Here is a 321-nt window from a genome sequence, read left to right as displayed (position 1 = left end):
CCCACGGGGGCGGGGCCTCCCCCCACTCCCTCCCTCTGGGGCGCGTCACTATGAATGCAGACACGAGCCCACCCGGAGCGGAGGAGCTGGGGGAGTGTTGAGGTCAGGGTTTCATTAAATGCCTGCATCTTTCCTCGTCGCGTGATTCCGGCTTGTTGGATTTCACTCCGCTGTTGGGAGTCTGTCAGCTGACATCTGTGGAGTCACTCGGGGCCGCGTGGGGAGCTGCCATTTTCATGGCGAGGGCACTGGAATGGCCCGATACCACAGGTCCCCTCGCCCGGAGCCGACTGGCTCTTCGGACATCGGACGCCGCGCCGC

The sequence above is a fragment of the Myotis brandtii genome, unplaced genomic scaffold, assembly GCF_000412655.1.
Source record: "Myotis brandtii unplaced genomic scaffold, ASM41265v1 scaffold193, whole genome shotgun sequence".
NCBI lineage: Eukaryota > Metazoa > Chordata > Mammalia > Chiroptera > Vespertilionidae > Myotis > Myotis brandtii.
The sequence above is the reverse complement of the archived record's forward strand: the minus strand, read 5'-3'. Positions refer to the sequence as shown.